At 43.2% G+C, this 20,956-nt stretch overlaps 1 protein-coding gene and 4 non-coding genes across 5 annotated transcripts in view; 1 reads left to right on the forward strand and 4 right to left on the reverse strand.

Moving 5' to 3' along the window:
• Positions 1–20,956, forward strand: part of LOC147088186 (Fc receptor-like protein 5) — a 509,517-nt gene that overhangs the window by 82,925 nt on the left and 405,636 nt on the right. The window lies entirely within an intron of this gene.
• Positions 5,802–5,960, reverse strand: LOC147088188 (U1 spliceosomal RNA). Its single transcript, XR_015075462.1, has one exon. It is a non-coding gene; the product is annotated as a U1 spliceosomal RNA (small nuclear RNA).
• LOC147088189 (U1 spliceosomal RNA) lies at positions 9,179–9,342 on the reverse strand. Its single transcript, XR_015075568.1, has one exon. It is a non-coding gene; the product is annotated as a U1 spliceosomal RNA (small nuclear RNA).
• Positions 12,560–12,723, reverse strand: LOC147088190 (U1 spliceosomal RNA). The gene has a single exon (XR_015075560.1). It is a non-coding gene; the product is annotated as a U1 spliceosomal RNA (small nuclear RNA).
• On the reverse strand, positions 17,620–17,784 carry LOC147088191 (U1 spliceosomal RNA). Its single transcript, XR_015075531.1, has one exon. It is a non-coding gene; the product is annotated as a U1 spliceosomal RNA (small nuclear RNA).

Here is a 20,956-nt window from a genome sequence, read left to right on the forward strand (position 1 = left end):
ATTACGTAACTATGAGGGGTGAGAGGTAGAGGTAGATTGGGAAAATGTATGCCATTAGATAAGCAGTGTCTAGCACTTAACGAAATATTTCATAATTCTCAACAAGATACATTCCATTGTGAAACATAAACTCCACTGGAAAAGTGATCCAACCGTGGCTAATTAAAAAAGTTAAGGATAGCATTAGATTGAAAGAAGAAGCTCATAATGTTGCAAATATTAACAGTAAGCCTGAGGATTGGGAGAGTGTCAGAAACCAGCAGATGTTGACCAAAAGTTAGATAAAAAGGGAAAAATTAGAATATGAGAAAACTAGCAAGAAATAGAAAAGCAGATTGTAAGAGTTCCTACAAGTATGTACAAAGTGAAAGATTATCTCAAGTAATCGATGGCTTAGAGGTTGAGACAGGAGAAATTATTATGGGGAATAAGGAAATGGCAGAAACTTTAACAAATATTTTGTATCTGTCTTCACAGTAGAAGACACACAAAGCACACCGAAAATCGCGGGGAACTAATGGTGTAATGAGGGTCAGGAACTTAACTTAATTACTATAAGTAGAGAAAAAGTACAAGTGAAACTGCGGGTGTAAAATCCGACAAATCCCCTACAACTGACGGCCTACATCCAAGGTTCTAAAAGCGGTGGCTGAAGAGATAGTGGATGCATTGGTTTTGATATTTCAATATTGCCTAGACTCTCGAAAGGTTCCAGCGGATCGGAAGGTCGCAAATGTAACACTGCTATTCAAGGAAAGATGGAGAGAAACAACAGGGAACCACAGGTCAGTTAGCCTGACATCCGTTGTCGGAAAAATGCTGGAATCCATTGTTAAGGAAGTGGTATCAAGTCACTTAGAAAATCATAACTTTATTCGGCAAAGACAACATGGTTTTATGAAAGGGAAATAATTTTTGACAAAATTATTATAGTTTTTGGAGTATGTAACTACCAGAGTAGATAAAAGCGAACCAGTGCATATAGTATATTTGGATTGACAAAAGGCATTCGATAAGTTGCCATATAAAAGTGTATTACACAAGATTAGGGCTGATGGCTTGGGGGTAATTTAGTAGCATGGATAGAGGATTGGTTAATGGATAGAAAAAAGAGAGTACGTCTAAACGGACCTTTTTCAGGTTAGCAGGAAGTAACTCGTGGGGTATCGCAAGGAGCAGTGTTGGGGCCTCAACTATTTACAATTTATATTAATAATCTAGATGAAGGGACCGAAAATAACGTATCCAAGTTTGCTGATGACACAAAGCAGGGTGGGACAGTAAGCTGTGAGGAGAACACAAAGAGGAAGCAATGGGGTATAGATAGACTAAGTGAGTGGGCAGTAAGTTGACTGATGGAGTATAATGTAGAGAAATGAGAGGTTATTCACTTTGGTAGGAATAATAGAAAAACAGAATATTTTTTAAATGGTGAGAAACTTTCAAATGTTGGTGTTCAGAGAGATGTGGGTGTCCTCATGCAAGAAACACAGAAAGTTAGCATGCAGGTACAGCAAGCAATAAGGAAGGCAATTGGCATAGTGGCCTTTATTGCAAGGGGTTTCGAGTATAAGATAAGGAAGTATTGATACCATTGTACAGGGCCTTGGTGAGACCACACCTGGAGTACTGTGCACAGTTCTGGTCTCCTTATCAAAGGAAGGATATACTTGCCTTGGAGGCGGTGCAACATAGGTTCACTAAATTGATTCCTGGGATGAGGGTGCTGCCATATGATGAGAGATTGTGTAGAATGGGCCTATGCTCTCTGGAGTTTAGAAGAATGAAGGTGATCTCTTGAAACAATAAAGATTCAGAAGGGGATTGACAGGGTAGATGCTGAGAGGGGTATTCCACTGGCTGAAGTGTTTGGAATAAGGGGGCATAGTCTCAGGTTAATGGGTAGTCCATTTGAGACTGAGATGAGGAGGAATTTTTTCACTCAAAAAGTTGTGAATCTTTATAATTCGCTGCCCCAGAGGGCTGCGAATGCTGAGTCTCTGATTATATTCAAGGTTGAGATAGATATATTTTTGGACCCTCTGAGAATCAAGGGATAAGGCGATCGGGCGGGAAAGATGACTTGAGGTCAATGATCTGCCATGCTCTTATTGCATGACGGAGCAGGCTCCAGGGGTCGTATGGTCTAATACTGCTCTTACTTCTTAAGTGTTTATGTTCTTATATTATTTTGTTAATCCTCTCTGCTCTAAGGAGAACAATACCAGGCTATCCAATTTCTCCAAATAACTGAAATCCCTTAACCCTGGTAGCATTCTCGTAAATCTTCTCTGAGCCCTCTCCAAGGCCTTGCCATCCTTCCCAAAGTGTATGCCCATATTTGAATGCAATACTCCAGCTGAGGCTAACCAGTGTTTTATGAAGATCATAAAGCCATCAGTCGTGTTTTTTTAACGCTCTTAGGCCTATTAGAATTATTATTTAATGTGGCCACGTTTGGTTTAAACCGTTGATTTCTCTGGCTGCCACTTTTTTTTTCTCCTTCCTGTCTTTTGCTTTTGATCTTGTTTCCCATTCCTCTGTCTTCCTGCTCAGGTACCCACCCCCCTGCCATTTTAGGTTAACCCCTCCCCCACAGCACTAGCAAAGACTCTCCCTAGGACATTGGTTCCAGCCCTGCCCAGGTGCAAACCGTTGGTTTGAACTGGCCCCACCTCCCCCAGAAACGGATCCAATATCCCAGGAACATGAATCCCTCTCCCTGGCACCATTCCTCTAGCCACGTATTCATCTGAAGTATCCTTCTATTTATACTCTGACTAGCACGTGGCGCTGGTAGCAATCCTAATCTCCTAACTCCCTATATTACGCTTTTAGGACATCATCCCGCTTTTTAACTATATCCTTGGTGCCTATATGCACCACAACAACTGGCTGTTCACCCTCCCCTGCCAAGATGTTCTGCAACCGCTCGGAGACATCCTTGACCCTTGCACCAGGGAGGCAACACACCAACCTGGAGTCTCGTTTGCGGCCGCAGAAACGACTATCTATTCCCCTTACAATAGAATCCCCTATTACTATAGCTCTACCCCTCTTTTCATTCCATTCTCTGCAGCAGATCCAACCCTGGTGCCAGGAAGTTGGCTGCTGCTGCCATCCTCTGATAAGCCATCCCCCCCAACTGTACTCAAAGTGGTGCATCTGTTGGAGAGGGGGATGGCCACAGAGGACCCCTGCACTACCTGCCTGGGCCTAGTACTCTGCCTGTTGGTAACCCATTCCCTTTCTTCCTGTCCAAAGTCTACCTGCGGTGCGTCCAACTCCGTAAACGTGCTATTCACGATTCCCTGAGCATCGTGAACGCTCCACTATGCATCCAATCGCAGCTCCAGTGCCGCAATAACTTCGTCCAGCATGGTCATTGCTTCCAGTAAGGCTTGCTCCTGTTCCATTTCAGTCTTGCCTTAAATCAAAATGATATCCTGTCGCAGGGAAAATCACCAGGACATTCTAATAAACGTGGCGTTTTCCTGAGCAAACAACATGAGAGGGCTGTCCTATGATGAGAGATGGGCCTATACCCTCGGGAGTTTAGAAGAATGAAAGCTGATCTCATTGAACCATACAAGATTCTGAAAGGGATTGAAAGGGTAAATGCTGAGAGGTTGTTTCCCTTGGCTGGAGTGTCTAGAACTTGGGGGCATAGTCTCAGGATAAGGGTTAGGCCATTTAAGACCGAGATGAGGAGGAATTTCTTCACTCAGAGGATTGTGCATCTTTGGAGTACTCTGCCCCAGAGGGATGTGAATGCTGAGTGTTTGCGTATATTCAAGGCTGAGATAGATAGAGTATTACGGCTCAATGGGCCACATGGCTCTAACCACACACACTCATCAATACATAAAGAAGTAATGGAAAAGGTTTACTTCTCTAAAAATCCTGCTGCCGGTATCATGACTCGCACCAAGTTTCGTTCACCGACCACCCACTGTGCTCGCTGTCCTGCATTAGGTTACGGTCCAGCAACACCTCGATTTCAAAATTCTCTTGTTTTCAAATCTCTCCACGGGCTCGCCCCTCCTTTTCCTTGGAAACTCCAACCAACACACAGAGTACAACCAGTACACACTTCAAGGCCATGCAGAAACGCAGCGCGCTGCAGGTCACGTGCATTTGGCGATCCGGCATTTAAAGAGAAAAAACGTGCATGTGCTGAATTTTGAATAGGTCGCACAGCCCGTTCATGGGCCGGGCGGGACAAAGCAACAAATTAGAGGGACCATTGCCTATAACTCCCCGAGATCATATAATAGAATGGTTGCAGCACAGAAGGAGGACATTCGGCCTGTCGAGACCGTGCCGGCTCTCTGAAACAGCACTTCCGCTATTCCCACACCCCCACCCTTTCCCCGTAGCCCTGCATTTTTTTTCCTTTCAGGTCCATATCGAATTCCCTTTTGAAAGCCACAAATGAATCTGCCTGCAGCACCCTTTCAGGCAGTGAATTCCAGATGCTATCCACACGATACATAAACAATTTTCCCTCATGTTGCCTTTGATCTCTGTGCTCCTATTTTGTGTATACCTATTTTATTTGCTTCAGCTTTGACGGGTGTGCTTTCAGCTGCCTAGGCCCTAAAATCAGGAATTCCCTCCCGAAACTGCGCCACTTCTCTGTCTCTCCTCCTTTAAGACGCTCCTTAAAACCTAATTTTTCGACCAAGCTTTTGGGCATGTATCCTAAAATCTGAAATACAAAAGCAAAATACTGCGGATGCTGGAATTCTGAAATAAAAACCGAAAATGCAGCAAATACACAACAAGTCCTGCAGCATCTGTGGAGAGCGTAACAGAGTTGTTGGAGAGAACAGCAGAACTTCATCAATGTGGGCATTCTTAAAACAGAACTGGCAGTAAATTAAACAGTAATACAGTTCTGACGAAGGGTCATCGACCTGAAAAGTTAACCCTGTTTTTCTCTCTCCACAGATGCTGCATGACCTGCTGAGTATTTCCAGCATTTTCTGTTTTTATGCCCTAATAACTTCTTGTGCGGCAGGGTGTGAAATTGTGTTTGATTACGCTCCTGTGGAGTGCCTTGGGACGCTTTACTACATTAATGGTGCTATATAAATACACGATAACAAGTCAATAAGGAGGAACTGTTTCCAGTGTCAGTTACAGGGGCATCAGAATTAAGAAAATTTGCAAAAGAACCAGTAGGATGTTTCCCCGCCTCGCCCTCGAGAAGGTGCAGAAAAGTGATGCAGCAAATTGTTGTGAGTGCCTGCAATGCTCTGCCTGAAAGGGTGGTGGAAGAAATTGAATAGTAATGTGGAAAAGTAAATTTGGATAATATTTGAAGGGAAAATAAATGCAGGGATTTAGTGAAAGAACAGAGGAATATGATTAATTGGATAGCCCTTTGAAACAGGCAGCAGAGGTAGGTTGGGCAGAATGACCTGGTTCTGTGCTGTTTCATTGTTTCTGTAGTTAACAAGGTTATACATTTTGCCAAAGTGCAGATTCGGCAGGCAGATTTGAAATTCGGGTTGTACGCGGTTTGGACTTGTAAGTGCAAATAATTTTTGATTTTTTGTGCAAAATATGTAATTTCTTAGTTGTAAGGATGTATATCAATGTGAACGTAGAGAGAAATTGAAATGTGAGCTTTGGGAATCGCTGATGAGTCAATTTGAATAGGCTGTGTTTTGGAGAAAGGCCCTTTTGTATCACAGCTCCCTCTGCCGGGAATAAAGCAAAGTTAACATTGAACGCAAAATAACAGTGCATTTGAGAACTTAGTTGAAAGCCTAACTTTAATTGTAAAGCCAGGGGGGAGCAGGAACGCAGTATTCACTATCACAAATTTTGCAGTCGAGTATCCCGCATTTGAGGACATCGCAGGCGTCAGCACACCCGAAATGCATGGGCTAGACTCGTCCTGTAAAAATCACCTTCATGATCATGGTCACTCTCCCCTGCCAGGTAAGTATGCTTTCCATTGGCACACATTGCCTTGCCACATCATTCACTGCCTCTTACCGTCTCAACGATTAATTTTTTTTAACCAAAATTCCCCCTTCATTCAGGAAGTGCTGCTGTTTTCTCATGTCGATTCTGCTAAAATATTGCATTATATAATGATATACCCTTTGACATAACGCTGCAATAATTAAGAGCCAGGCATTTATATTTGCATGTTGCCCTGAAAAGGAAACGAATGCTCCCTCAGTATCTATTATTCAGGCCACGGAATGTTTTCTGGAAATAAGTCTCTCCTTATATGTATTGCATCTGCAGTAAATATTTGTCATATCTTCACATGAACAATAATTCAGAATCTGATGTGTTTGAAAAAGCAATTTTCAACTTTTGCCCATAAAGACCGACAGGGACATAGTGAGGTTCTGGCCCATCAAGTCTTCATCACTTGTCACATTCACTCACACTGGTTGAAATGTTTCACCAATAAACCTACATTCTTTTGTCTAAGCGGGTTTCACATTGTTGTCTTATAATAGTCCTGTGAAGTGTCTTGGGACGTTTTAACTATTTTAAAGGCGCTATATAAATACAAGTTGTTGTTGTCGTTTGTAATCTTTCTCACTCTTTTCAGTATGATCATTCAGTATAAGCATAGTCGTTAAATGATATAAGGAAAAGCCACATTAACAGCTTAGAGACGGAGGTGGTTAATAAATGTCCCTTTATGTTGTTATATGTAAGGGAAACACCGGAAATATTGAAGTATTCGAGGCAACAGTGCAGCAATCCTAACTTCCTCCAGCATGGTCAGTGCTTGCAGTAAGGCTTTCTCCTGTTCCATTTCAGTCTTGCCTTAAACCAAAAAGATGTCCTGTAGCAGGGAATATCATCAGGACATTCTAATAACCGTGGAGTTTTCCTGAGCAAACAGCAGGAGAGGGCTGTCCTATGATGAGTGATGGGCCTATGCTCTCGGGAGTTTAGAAGAATGAGAGGTGATTTCATTGAACCATACAAGATTCTGAAAGGTATTGAAAGTGTAGATGCTGAGAGATTGTTTCCCTTGGCTGGAGTGTCTAGAAGTTGGGGGCATAGTCTCAGGGTAAGGGTTAGGCCATTTAAGACCGAGATGAGGAGGAATTTCTTCACTAAGAGGGTTGTGCATCTTTAGAATTCTATGCCCCAGGGGGATGTGAATGCTGAGTGTTTGAGTATATTCAATGCTGAGATAGAGAGATTATTATGGCTCAATGGGCCGCATGGCTCTAACCACACACACACATCAATACATAAAGAAGTAACAGAAAAGGGTTACTTCTCCAAAAACCAAGCTGCTCATATCGTGACTCGCACCAAGTCTCGTTCACCCATCAGCCCCTGTGCTCGCTGACCTGCATTGGGTCACAGTCCAGCAACGCCCCGATTTTAATAATCTACTGTTTTCAAATCCCTCACGGGCTCGCCCCTCCCTTTGCCTGTAACCTCCAACCAATACACACTACAACCAATACTCACTTAAAGCCCGCGCAGAAACGCAGCGCGCTGCAGTCCCCGTGCATCTGGTGAGCCAGCATTTAAAGAGAAAATACGTGCACGTGCTGATTTCTGAATAGGTCGCACAGCCCGTTGACGGGGCCGGGCGGGCCAAACAAACAAATTAGAGGGACCATTGCCTACAACTCTCCGAGATCATATAATAGAATGGTTGCAGCACAGAAGGAGGCCATTCGGCCTGTGGAGCCCGTGTCAGCTCTCTGAAACAGCACTTCAGCTAGTCCCACTCCCCCACCCTTTCCCCGTAGCCCTGCAATTTTTTTCCTTTCAGGTCCATATCCAATTCCGTTTTGAAACCCACAACTGAATCTTCCTCCAGCACCCTTTCGGGCAGTGAGTTCCAAAAGCTATCCACACGCTACATAATCAATGTTCCCTAATGTTGCCTTTGATCTCTGTGCTCCTGCAACTCGGGCCTCTTGCATATTACTGTTTTATTTGGTTCACCGTTGACGGGCATGCTTTCAGCTGCTTGGCCCTAAAATCAGTAATTCCCTCCTGAAACTGCGCCACTTCTCTGCCTCTCCTCCTTTAAGATGCTCCTTAAAACCTGACTTTTCGACCACGCTTTTGGTCATCTGCCCTAATATCTCAAATACAAAAACAAAATACTGCGGATGCTGCAAATCTGACGTAAAAACCGAAAATGCTGCAAATACACAGCAAGTCCTGCAGCATCTGTGGAGAGAGTAACAGAGTTGTTGGTGAGAAGAGCAGAACTTCATCAATGTGGGCATTCTTAAAAGAGAACTGGCAGTAAATTAAACACTAATACAGTTCTGACGAAGGGTCATCGACCTGAAAAGTTAACCCTGTTTTCTCGCTCAACAGATGCTGCCTGATCTGCTGAGTATTTCCAGCATTTTCTGTTTTTATGTCCTAATATCTCCTTGTGCGGCAGGGTGTGATATTTGGTTTGATAACGCTCCTGTGGAGTGCCTTTGTGACGTTTAACTACATTAATGGTGCTATATAAATACAAGATAACAAGTCAATAAGGAGAAACTGTTTCCAGTGTCAGTTACAGGCACAACAGATTTAAGAAAATTTTCAAAAGAACCAGTCGGATGTTTCCCCGCCTCCCCCTCGTGAAGATGAAAAAAAGTGATGCAGAAAATAGTTGTGAGTGCCTGCAATGCTCTGCCTGAAAGGGTGGTTGAAGCAAATTGAATAGTAATGTTGAAAAGGTAATATGGATAATATTTGAAGGTAAAATAATTGCAGGGATTTGGTGAATGAACAGAGGAGTATGATTAATTGGATAGCCCTTTGAAAGAGCCAGCAAAGGTACGATGGGCCGAATGTCCTGGTTCTGTGCTGCATCATTGTTTCTGTAGCTAACAAGGATAAACATGTGGCCAAAGTGTAGAGTTGGCAGGCAGATTTGAAAATCTGGTTGTACGCGGTGTGGACATGTAAGTCTGAATAATTTTTGATCTTTTGTGCAAAATATGTATTTGCTTAGTTGTAAGGATGAATATGAACGTGAGCGTAGAGAGAAATGGAAATGTGAGCTTTGGGAATCGCTTATGAGTCAATTTGAATAGGCTGTGTTTTGGAGAAAGGCCCTTTTGTATCGCAGCTCACCCTGTGGAGAATAAAGCAAAATATTACAAGCAGAACAACACTGCATTTGAGAGCTAGTTGAAAATCTAACTTTTAATTATAAAGCCAGGTGAGAGCGCGAACGCAGTCCTGCACTACCACAGATTTTGCAGCCGAGTATCCCGCATTTGAAGACATCGCAGGCATCAGCACACCCGAAGTGCAATGGACTAACCTCATCGTGGTAAAACCATCTTCATGATCATGGTTTCTCCACTGCCAGGTAAGTATAATTTCCATCGGCACACATTGCCTCGCCACATCATTCACTGCCTCTTACTGTCTCAATGACTCATTTTTTAAATCAAAATTCCCCCTTCATTCAAAGAGTGCTGTTGTTTTCTCATGTCGATTCCGCTAAAATATTGCAATATATAATGATATGCCCTTTGACAAATCGCTGCAATAATAAAGAGCCGGACAAGCATATTTGCATATCACCCTTAAAAGGAAACGAACTCTCCCTCAGTAACTTTTCTTCAGGCCATAGAAAGTGTTCGGGAAATAAATCTCTCCTTATATGTATTGCATCTGAAGTAAATATTTGTCATATCTTCATATGAACAATCATTCGGAATCTGATGTGATTAAAAAAGCAAGTTTCAACTTTTGCCCAAAAAGACCGATAGGGACATAGTGAGGTTTTGGCCGATCAAGTCTTCATCACTTGTCACATTCACTCACTGTGGTTGAAATAATTGACCAATAAACCTACCTTCTTTTGTTTAAGTGGGTTTCACATTGTTGTCTTATAATAGTCCTGTGAAGTGTCTTGGGACGTTTTAACAATGTTAATGGCGCTATATAAATACAAGTTGTTGTTGTCATTTGCAATCTTTCTCACTCTTTTCAGTCTGATAATTCAGTATAATCTTTGTGATTAAATGATATAAGGAAAAGCCACATTAAGAGCTTAGAGACGGAGGTGGATAATAAATGTCCCTTTATCTTGTTATATGTAAGGGAGACACCGGAAATATTGAAGTATTCGAGCCAACAGTGCAGCAATCCTAACTTCCTCCAGCATGGTCAGTGCTTCCAGTAAGGCTTTCTCCTGTTTCATTTCAGACTTGCCTTAAATCAAAATGATGTCCTGTAGCAGGGAATATCACCAGGACATTCTAATAACTGGCGTGTTCCTGAGCATACAACATGAGAGGGCTGTCCTATGATGAGAGGTGGTGATATACTCTCGGGAGTTTAGAAGAATGAGAGGTGATCTCATTGAACGAGACAAGATTCTGAAAGGGATTGAAAGGGTAGATGCTGAGAGGTTGTTTCCCTTGGCTGGAGTGCCTAGAACTTGGGGGCATAGACTCAGGATAAGGGTTAGGCCATTTAAGACTGAGATGAGGAGGAATTTATTCTCTCGGAGGGTTGTGCATCTTTGGAATTCTCTACCCCAGAGGGATGAGAATGCTGAGTGTTTGAGTATATTAAAGGCAGAGATAGATAGATTATTACGGCTCAATGGGCCACATGGCTCTAACCACACGCACTCATCAATACATAAAGAAGTAACAGAAAAGTGTTACTTCTCCAAAAACCCTGCTGCCCATATCGTGATTCGCAGCAAGACTCGTTCACCCATCACCCCCTGTGCTCCCTCACCTGCATTGGGTCACGGTTCAGCAAAGCCTCGATTTTAAAATTCTCTTGTGTTCAAATCCCTCCACGGGCTCACCCCTCGCTTTCCCTGTAACCTCCAACCAATACACACTACAACCAATATGCACTTCAAGGCGGCGCAGATACGCAGCGTGCTGCAGGGCCCGTGCATCCGGTGAGTCGGCATTTAAAGAGAAAAAACGTGCACGTGCTGATTTTTGAATAGGTCGCACAGCCCGTTGACGGGGCCGGGCGGGCCAAAGCATAAATTAGATGGACCATTGCCTACAACTCTCCGAGATCATATAATAGAATGGTTGCAGCACAGAAGGAGGCCATTCGGCCTGCCGAGATTCTGCCGGCTCTCCGAAACAGCACTTCAGCTAGTCTCCCTCCCCCACCCTTTCCCCGTAGCCCTGTAAATATCTTCCTTTCACGTCCATATCCAATTCCCTTTTGAAAGCCACAATTGAATCTGCCTCCAGCACCCTTTCAGGCAGTGAATTCCAGATGCTATCCATACGCTACATAAACAATTTTGCCTCAAGTTGCCTTTGATCTCTGTGCTCCTGCAATTCGGGCCTCTTGCGTATTCCTATTTTATTTTCTTCGCCGTTGACGGGCGTGCTTTCAGCTTCCTAGGCACTAAAATCAGGAACTCCCTCCCGAAACTGCGTCACTTCTCTGTCTCTCCTCCTTTAAGACGCTTCGTAAAACATAACTTTTCAACCAAGCTTTTGGTCATCTGTCTTAATATCTCAAATACAAAAGCAAAATACTGCGGATGCTGGAAATCTGAAAAAAATAAACAAAATGCTCCAAATACACAGCAAGTCAGGCAGCATCTTTGGAATGAGTAACAGAGTTTTTCGAGCAAGGAGCAGAAATTCTTCAATGTGGGCATTCTTAAAAGTGAAGTGGCAGTGAATTAAACTGTAATACAGTTCTGACGAAGGGTCATCGACCTGAAACGTTAACCCTGTTTTTCTCTCTCCACAGATGCTGCCTGACCTGCTGAGTATTTCCAGCATTTTCTGTTTTTACGTCCTAACATCTTCTTGTGACCCAGGGTGTGAAATTTTGTTTGATAACACTCCTATGGAGTGGCTTGGTACGTTTTACTACATTAATGGTGCCATATAAATACAAGATAACAAGTCAATAAGGAGAAACTGTTTCCAGTGTCATTTACAGGGGCAACAGATTTAAGAAAATTTGCAAAAGAACCAGTAGGATGTTTCCCCACCTCCCCCTCGAGAAGGTGAAAAAAGTGATGCAGAAAATTGTTGTGAGTGCCTGCAATGCTCTGCCTGAAAGGGTGGTTAAAGCTAATTGAATAGTAATGTTGAAAAGGTAATTTGGGTAATTTTTGAAGGTAAAATAATTGCAGGGATTTGGTGAAAGAACAGAGGAGTATGATTAATTGGATAGCCCTTTGAAAGAGCCAGCAGAGGAACGATGGGCCGAATGACGTGTTTCTGTGCTGTATCATTGTTTCTGTAGTTAACAAGGTTAAACATTTGGCCAAAGTGCAGAGTTGTCAGGCAGATTTGAACATCTGGTGGTACGCGGTGTGGACTTGTAAGTGAATTATTTTAGATTTCTTGCGCAAAATATGTAATTTATTAGTTGTAAGGATGAATATCAACGTGAGCGTGGAGAGAAATTGAAATGTGAGCTTTGGGATTCGCTTATGAGTCAATTTGAAAAGGCTGTGTTTTGGAGAAAGGCTCTTTTGCATCACAACTCTCTCTGTCGGGAATAAAGCAAAGTTAAAATTGAAAGCAAAATAACAGCGCATTTGAGAGCTTAGTTGAAAATATAACTTTAATTGTAAAGCCAGGAGAGAGCGCGAATGCAGTCCACCACTACCACAAATTTTACAGTCGAGTAACCCGCATTTGAGGACATCGCATGCGTCAGCACACCCAAAGTACGATGGACTAGCCTCAGCCTGGGAGAACCACTTTCATAATCATGGTCTCTCCACTGCCAAGTAAAGATGCTTTCCATACATTGGCTCGCCACATCATTCACTGCCTCTTACTGTCTCGATGACACATTTTTTAAATCAAAATTCCCCTTCATTCAGAAAGTGCTGCTGTTTTCTCATGTCGATTCTGCTAAAATATTGCAGTATATAATGATATACCCTTTGACGAAACTCTGCAATAACAAAGAGCCGGATATGCATAGTTGCCTATTGTCATTAAAAGGAAACGAACGCTCCCTCAGTAACTTTTCTTCAGGCCATGGAAAGTTTTCTGGAAATAAATCTCTCCTTATATGTATTGCATCTGAAGTAATAATCTGAAGTTTGTCTTATCTTCACATGAACAATAATTCGGAATCTGATGTGTTTGAAAAAGCAATTTTCAAGTTTTGCCCATAAAGACCGATAGGGACAACGTGAGGTTTTGGCCCATGAAGTCTTCATCACTTGTCACATTCACTCGCTGTGGTTGAAATGTTTCACCAATAAACCTACCTCCTTCTGTTTGAGTGTGTTTCACATTGTTTCTTATTCTAGTCCTGTGAAGTGTCTTGGGACGTTTTAACTATGTTAAAGGCGCTATATAAATACAAGTTGTTGTTGTCGTTTGCAATTTTTCTCACTCTTTCAGTATGATCATTCATTATAATCATACTGATTAAATGATATAAGGAAAAGCCACATTAAGAGCTTAGGGACGGAGGTGGATAATAAATGTCCCTTGATCTTGTTATATGTAAGGGAGACACCGGAAATATTGAAGTATTCGAGCCAACAGTGCAGCAATCCTAACTTCCTCCAGCATGGTCAGTGCTTGCAGTAAGGCTTTCTCCTGTTCCTTTTCAGTCTTGCCTTAAATCAAAATGATGTCATGTAGCAGGGAATATCACCAGGACATTCGAATAACCGTGGCGTCTTCCTGAGCATACAACATGAGAGGGCTGTCCTATGATGAGAGATGGTGATATACTCTCGGGAGTTTAGAAGAATGAGAGGTGATCTCATTGAACCAGACAAGATTCTGAAAGGGATTGAACGGGTAGATGCTGAGAGGTTGTTACCCTTGGGTGGAGTGCCTAAAACTTGGGGGCATAGACTCAGGATAAGGGTTAGGCCATTTAAGGCTGAGATGAGGAGGAATTTCTCCACTCAGAGGGTTGTGCATCTTTGGAATTCACTGACTCAGAGGGTTGTGAATTCTGAGTGTTTGAGTATATTCAAGGCTGCGATAGATAGATTATTGCGGCTCAATGGGCCACATGGCTCTAACCACGCGCACTCATTAATACATAAAGAAGTAACAGAAAAGGGTTACTTCTCCAAATATCCTGCTGCCCGTATCGGGACTCGCACCAAGTCTCGCTCACCCATCACCCCCTGTGCTCGCTCACCTGCATTGGGTCACGGTCCAGCAACGCCTCGATTTAAAAATTCTCTTGTTCTCAAATCCCTCCACGGGCTCGCCCCTCCCTTTCCCTGTAACCTCCAACCAATACACACTACAACCAATACATACATAGATACATACATAGAAGATAGGAGCAGCAGTAGGCCTTTTGGCCCTTCGAGCCTGCTCCGTCATTCAATTAGATCATGGCTGATCATCCAAATTCAGGACCCGGTCCCTGCCTTCTCCCCATATCCCTTGATCACTTTAGACTTAAGAAATATATCCAACTCTTTCTTGAATATACTTAATGAACTGGCATCCACCGCCCGCTGCGGCAGAGAATTCCATAGGTTCACCACTCTCTGGGTGAAGAAATTCCTCCACATTTCAGTCCTAAATGGCTTACCCCTTATCCTTAGACTATGACCCGTGGTTCTGGACTCCCCGGCCGTCAGAAACATCCTTCCTGCATCTAGTCTGTCCAGGCCTGACAGAATTTTATAGTTTTCGATGAGATACCCTCTCAATCTTCTAAACTCCAGTGAGTATAAGCCCAATCGACACAATCTCTCCTCATACGTCATTCCTGCCATCCCAGGTATCAGCCTGGTGAATCTTCGCTGCACTCCTTCCATGACAAGAACGTCCTTCCTCAGGTAAGGCGATCAAAACTGCACACAATACTCAAGGTGTGGTCTCACCAAGGCCCTGCACAACTGCAGCAAGACATCGTTGTTCTTGTACTCGAACCCTCTTGCTATGAAGGCCAACATACCATTTGCCTTCTTAACCGCCTGCTGCACCTGCATGCTTACCTTCAGCGGCTGGTGTACAAGAACACCCAGGTCTCTTTGCACTTCCCCTTCTCCCAATCTATTACCATTCAAATATTAATCTGCCTTCCTGTTTTTGCCACCAAAGTTGATAACCTTACATTTATCCACATTATAGTGCATTTGCCATGTTTCTGTCCAATCACCCAGCCTGTCCAAATCGTGCTGGAGTTTCACGACATCCTCCTCAAAGCATACCCTCCCCCCCAGCTTTGTGTCGTCTGCAAATTTGGAGATATTACATCCAATTCCCTCGTCCAGATCATTAATATATATTGTAAACAGCTGGGGTCCTAGGACCGAACCTTGCGGTACCCCACTAGTCACTGCCTGCCACTCGGAAAACGACCCATTTATTCCAAATCTTTGCTTTCTGTCCGCCAACCAGTTCTCTATCCAAGTCAATACCTTGCCCCCAATCCCATGTGCCTTAATTTTGCACGCTAATCGCTTATGCGGGACCATATCGAAAGCCTTCTGAAAGTCCAAATACACCACATCCACTCGTTCTCCCTTATCTATTTTACCAGTTACATCCTCAAAAAATTCCAGTAGTTTAGTCAAGCATGATTTACCTTTTGTAAATCCATGTTGACTTTGTCTGATCCAGTCACTGCTTTCCAAGTGCTCTGCTATTACATATTTTATAAAGTACTCTAGCATTTTCCCCACTACCGATATCAAGCTTACCGGTCTATAATTCCCCGCCTTTTCTCTACCATCTTTTTTGAATAGTGCGGTAACATTAGCTACCCGCCAATCCATGGGTACCATTCCAGAGTCTATCGAGTTCTGGAAGATGACCAGCAATGCATCTACTATTTCTAGGGCCACTTCCTTAAGTTCCCTGGGATGTAGATTATCAGGCCCTGGGGATTTATCGGCCTTCAGTCCCATCAATTTTCCTAACACAATTTCCCTACAAATACTGATTTTTTCAGTTCCACCCTTTCATCAGACCCTATGTTCATCGGATACACACTTCAAGGCCACGCAGAAACGCAGTGCGCTGCAGGTCCCGTGCATCCGGTGAGCCTTAAAGAAAAAAAATATGCACGTGCTGAATTTTGAATAGGTCGCACAGCCCGTTGACGGGGTCGGGCGGGCCAAAGAAACAAATTAGAGGGACCATTGCCTACAAATTTCCGAGATCATATAATAGAATGGTTGCAGCCCAGAAGAAGGCCATTCGGTCTGTCGAGACCGTGCCGACTCTCTGGAACAGCACTTCAGCTAATCCCACTCCCCCGCCCTTTGCCTGTAACCCTGTAATTTTTTTCCTTTCAGGTACATATCCAATTCCCTTTTGACAGCCACAATTGAATCTGCCTGCAGCACCCTTTCAGGCTGTGAATGCTAGATGTTATCCACACGCAACAGAAACAATTTTCCCTCATGTTGCCTTTGAACTCTGTGCTCCTGCAATTCGGGCCTCTTGCATATTCCTATTTTATTTGCTTCACCGTTGATGGGCGTGCTTTCAGCTGCTTAGCCCCAAAATCAGGAATTCCCTCCCGAAGCTGCGCCACTTCTCTGTCTCTCCTCCTTTAAGGCGCTCCTTAAAGCCTAACATATCGATCAAGCTTTTGGTCATCTGTCCTAATATCTCAAGTACAAAAGCAAAATACTGTGGCTGTTGGAAATCGGAAATGAAATCCGAAAATCCTGCACATACACAGCAAGTAAGGCAGCATCTGTGGAGAGAGTAACAGAGTTGTTGGAGAGAAGATGCAGAACTTCAGCAATGTGGGCATTCTTAAAAGAGTAGTGGCAGTGAATTAAACAGTAATGCGGTTCTGACGAAGGGTCATCGACCTGAAACATTAACTCTGTTTTTCTCTCTCCACAGATGCTGCCTGACCTGCTGAGTATTTCCAGCATTTTCTGTTTTTCTGTCCTAATATCTTCTTGTGCGGCAGTGTGTGAAATTTTGTTTGATAATGCTCCTGTGGAGTGCCTTCGGATGTTTTACTGCATTAATGGTGCTATATAAATATAAGATAACAAGTCAATATAGTGAAACTGTTTCCAGTGTCAGTTACAGGGGCAACATATTTAAGAAAAGTTGCAAAAGAACCAGTAGGATGTTTCCCCGCCTCCCCCTCGAGAAGGTGAAAAAAAGTGATGCAGAAAATTGTTGTGAGTGCCTGCAATGCTCTGCCGGAAAGGGTGGTTGAAGCAAACTGATAGTAATGTTGAAAAGGTAATCTGGATAATATTTGAATGTAAAATTTTTGCAGGGAATTGGTGAAAGAACAGAGGATTATTATTAATTGGATAGCCGTTTGAAAGAGCCAGCAGAGATACGATGGACCTGGTTCTGTGCTGTATCAATGTTTCTGCAGTTAAGAAGGTTAAATATTTTGCCATCATGCAGAGTTGGCAGGCAGGTTCGAAAATCTGGTTGTAAGCGGTGTGGACTTGTAAGTGTAAATAATTTTAGATTTTTTCTGCAAAATATGTAATTTCTCAGTTGTCAGGATAAATATCAACGTGAGCGTAGAGAGAAATTGAAATGTGAGCTTTGGGAATCGCTTATGAGTCAATTTGAATACGCTGTGTTTTGGAGAAAGGCCGTTTTGTGTCACAGCTCCCTCTATCGGGAATAAAGCAAAGTTAGGATTGAAAGCAAAATAACTGTGCATTTGAGAGGTCAGTTGCAAAATCTAACTTTAATTGCAAAGCCAGTGAAGAGCGCGAACGCAGTGCCCGGCTATCAGAAATTTTGCAGTCGAGTATCCCGCATTTGGGGACATCACAGGCGTCAGTACACCCGAAGTACAATGAGCTAACCTCACCCTGGCAAAACTACCTTCTTGATCATGGTTTCTCCCCTGCCAGGTAAGTAAGTTTTCCAGGTGCACACACTGCCTCGCCACATCTTCCACTGCCTCTTACCGGCTCAACGAGACCTTTTTTTAAATCACAATGTCCATTCATTCAGAAAGTGCTGCTGTTTTCTCCTGTCGATTCTGCTAAAATATTGCAATATATAATGCTGTACCCTTTGACAAAACGCTGCAATAATGCAGAGCCGGCAATGCATATTCGCTCATTTCCCTTAAAATGAAACAAACGCTCACTCACTAACTTTCTTACGGCCGCAGAATGTTTTCTGGAAATAAATCTCTCCTTATATTTATTGCATCTGAAGTAAATGTTTGTCATATCTTCACATGAACCATAATTCCGAATCCATTGTGTTTGAAAAAGCAATTTTCAAGTTTTGCCCATAAGGACCGAAAGGGACATAGTGAGGTTCTGGCCCAGCAAGACTTCATCACTTGTCACATTCACTCACTGTGGTTGCAATATTACACCAATAAACCTACCTTCTTTTTTTTAAGCGGGTTTCACATTTTTTGTCTTATTTACTTTTTTACTACGTTAAAGACGCTATAGAAATAAAATTTGTTGTTGTTTGCAATCTTTCTCTTTATTTTCAGTCTGATCATTGTCCTCATAGTGATTAAATGATATAAGGAAAAGCCACATTAAGAGCTGAGAGACGGAGGTGGAAAATAAATGTTTCTTAATGTTGTTATATGTAAGGGAGTCACTGGAAATATTGAAGTTTTCGAGCCAACAGTGCAGCAAACCCAACTTCCTCCAGCACGGTCATTGCTTCCAATAAGGCATTCTCCTGTTCTGCTTCAGTCTTTCCTTAAATCAAAATGATGTCCTGCAGCAGGGAATATCACCAGGACCTTTTAAGAACTGTGGCATTTTCCTTTGCAAACAACATCAAAGGGCTGCCCTATGATGAAAAGTTGTTTAGAACAGGTAGATAAGGTGGTTAAAAAGGCATATGGGATACTTGCCTTCACTAGCCGAGGCATAGAATATAAGAGCAGGGAGGTTATGATGGAGCTGTACAAAACGCTGGTAAGGCCACAGCTGGAGTACTGTGTGCAGTTCTGGTCGCCTCACTATAGGAAGGATGTGATTGCTTTGGAGAGGGTGCAGAGAAGATTCACCAGGATGTTACCTGGGATGGAGCGCCTCAGCTATGAAGAAAGACTAAACAGGCTGGGGTTGTTTTCCTTGGAGCAAAGAAGGCTGAGGGGGGACCTGATTGAGGTGTACAAAATGATGAGGGGCATAGATAGGGTAGTTAAAGAGGAACTTTTCCCCTTAGTAGGGGGTTCAATAACAAGGGGGCATAGATTCAAGGTAAGGGGCAGGAGGTTTAGAGGGGATTTGAGGAGGAACTTTTTCACCCAGAGGGTGGTTCGGATCTGGAACTCACTGCCTGAAAGGGTGGTAGAGGCAGGAACCCTCACAACATTCAAGAAGCATTTGGATGAGCACTTGAAATGCCATTGCACACAAGGCTATGGACCAAATGCTGGAAAATGGGATTATATTGGACAGGGCTTGATGGACGGCGCAGACACGATGGGCCGAACGGCCTCTTTCTGTGCTGTATAACTCTATGGTCTATGGCCTATGGCCTAGAATGGGCCTATACTCTCGGGAGTTTAGATGAATGAGAGGTGATCTCATTGAACCAGACAAGATTCTGAAAGGCTTTGAAAGGGTAGATGCTGAGAGGTTGTTTCCCTTGGCTGGAGTGTCTAGAACTAGGGGGCATAGTCTCAGGATAAGGGGTAGGCCATTTAAGTCAGAGATGAGGAGGAATTTCTTTACTCAGAGGGTTGTGCATCTTTGGAATTCTCTGCCCTCGTGGGCTATGAATGCTGAGCGTTTGAGTGTATTCAAGGCTGTGATCAAAAGATTTTGATGGCTCAAGGGGATGCATGGCCTACTCCTGCTCTAACCACACGCACACATCAATAAATAAAGAAGAAACGGAAAGGGTTACTTCGCCAAAAACCCTGCTGCGCATATCATGACTCACAGCAAGTCTCGTTCACTCATCACCCCCTCTGCTCGCTGACCTGCATTGGGTCACGGTCCAGCAACGCCTCGATTTTAAAATTCACTAGTTTTGAAATCCCTCCACGGGTTCGCCCCTCCCTTTCACTGTAACCTCCAATCAATACACACTATAACCAATATACACTTTAAGGCCACGCAGAAATGCAGCGTGCTGCACGTCCCACGCATACGGTGAGCCGGCATTTAACGAGAAAGAACATGCATCTGCTGAATTTTGAATAGGTCTCACAGCCCGTTGACGGGTCGGCCGGGCCAAAGAAACAAATTAGAGGGATCAATGTTTACAACTCTCCGAGATCATATAATAGAATGGTTGCAGCACATAAGGAGGCCATATCGACCTTTCGAGCCCGTGCCGGCTCTCTGAAACAACACTTCAGCTAGTCCCACTCTTCCACACTTACCCCGTAGCCCTGCAATTTCTTTCCTTTCTGGTCCATATCCAATTCCCTTTTGAAAGCCACAATTGAATCTGCCTCCAGCACATTTTAAGGCAGTGAATTCCAGATGCTATCCACACTCATCGTAAAAAAAGTTCTCTCATGTTGTCTTTTATCTCTGTGCTCTGCAATTCGGGCCTCTTGCGTATTCCCACTTTATGCTCACATTTATATTCATCCTTACAACTGAGAAATTACATATTTTTCCACAAAAAATCAAAACTTATTCACACTTACAATTCCTCATCGCGTACAACCAGATTTTCAAAGCTGCCTGCCAACTCTGCACTTCGGCAAAATGTTTAACCTTGTTAACTACAGAAAAAATGATACAGCACAGAACCAGGTCATTCAGCCCATCGTACCTCTGCTGGCTCTTTCAAAGGGCTATCCAATTAATCATACTCCTCTGTTCTTTCACCAAATCCCTGCAATGATTTTACCTTCAAAGATTATCCAATTTACCTTTTCAACATTACTATTCAATTCACTTCAACCACCCTTTCAGGCAGAGCATTGCAGGCACTCACAACTATTTTCTGCATCACTTTTTTCACCTCGAGAGGGAGGTGGGGAAACATCCTATTGGTTATTTTGCAAATTTTCTTAAATCTGTTGCCCCTGTAACTGACACTGGAAACAGTTTCTCCTTATTGACTTGTTATCTTGTATTTATATA

This window comes from Somniosus microcephalus, unplaced genomic scaffold (genome assembly GCF_052327205.1).
Source record: "Somniosus microcephalus isolate GS21.2 unplaced genomic scaffold, FLI_Smic_1.0 unresolved_chr5, whole genome shotgun sequence".
In the NCBI taxonomy this organism is placed as follows: domain Eukaryota; kingdom Metazoa; phylum Chordata; class Chondrichthyes; order Squaliformes; family Somniosidae; genus Somniosus; species Somniosus microcephalus.